We start from the raw sequence: 635 nt of genomic DNA, 5'->3' as shown, positions 1-635 counted from the left end.
CTTTTCCGCTTCAAGGAATTTGTGGTTCAGGATGGGGAGCACATGTATACCTGTGATGGATTCATTTTGATATTTGGCAAAACTAATACAATTATGTAAAGTCTAAAAATAAAATAAAATTTAAAAAAATTAAAAAAAAAAGACACCACAATCAGAGTTTAAAGGTGTGATACCATTAAAAATTTTGCATTTTGTTTTTTCAAAACAAAGATATATACACACATCATGCACATGTATATATTCTTAACAATTTTAGTAAATACAATGAATAAAATAGTTTGCAAAAGATCAGATCAGATCACATCAGTCGCTCAGTCGTGTCTGACTCTTTGCGACCCCATGAATCACAGCACGCCAGGCCTCCCTGTCCATCACCAACTCCCGGAGTTCACTCAGACTCACGTCCATCGAGTCAGTGATGCCATCCAGCCATCTCATCCTCTGTCGTCCCCTTCTCCTCTTGCCCCCAATCCCTCCCAGCATCAGAGTCTTTTCCAATGGGTCAACTCTTCACATGAGGCGGCCAAAGTACTGGAGTTTCAGCTTTAGCATCATTCCTTCCAAAGAAATCCCAGGGCTGATCTCCTTCAGAATGGACTAGTTGGATCTCCTTGCAGTCCAAGGGACTCTCAAGA

Source organism: Bison bison, unplaced genomic scaffold (genome assembly GCF_000754665.1).
Source record: "Bison bison bison isolate TAMUID 2011002044 unplaced genomic scaffold, Bison_UMD1.0 scf7180017864358, whole genome shotgun sequence".
In the NCBI taxonomy this organism is placed as follows: Eukaryota; Metazoa; Chordata; class Mammalia; order Artiodactyla; family Bovidae; genus Bison; species Bison bison.
The sequence above is the reverse complement of the archived record's forward strand: the minus strand, read 5'-3'. Positions refer to the sequence as shown.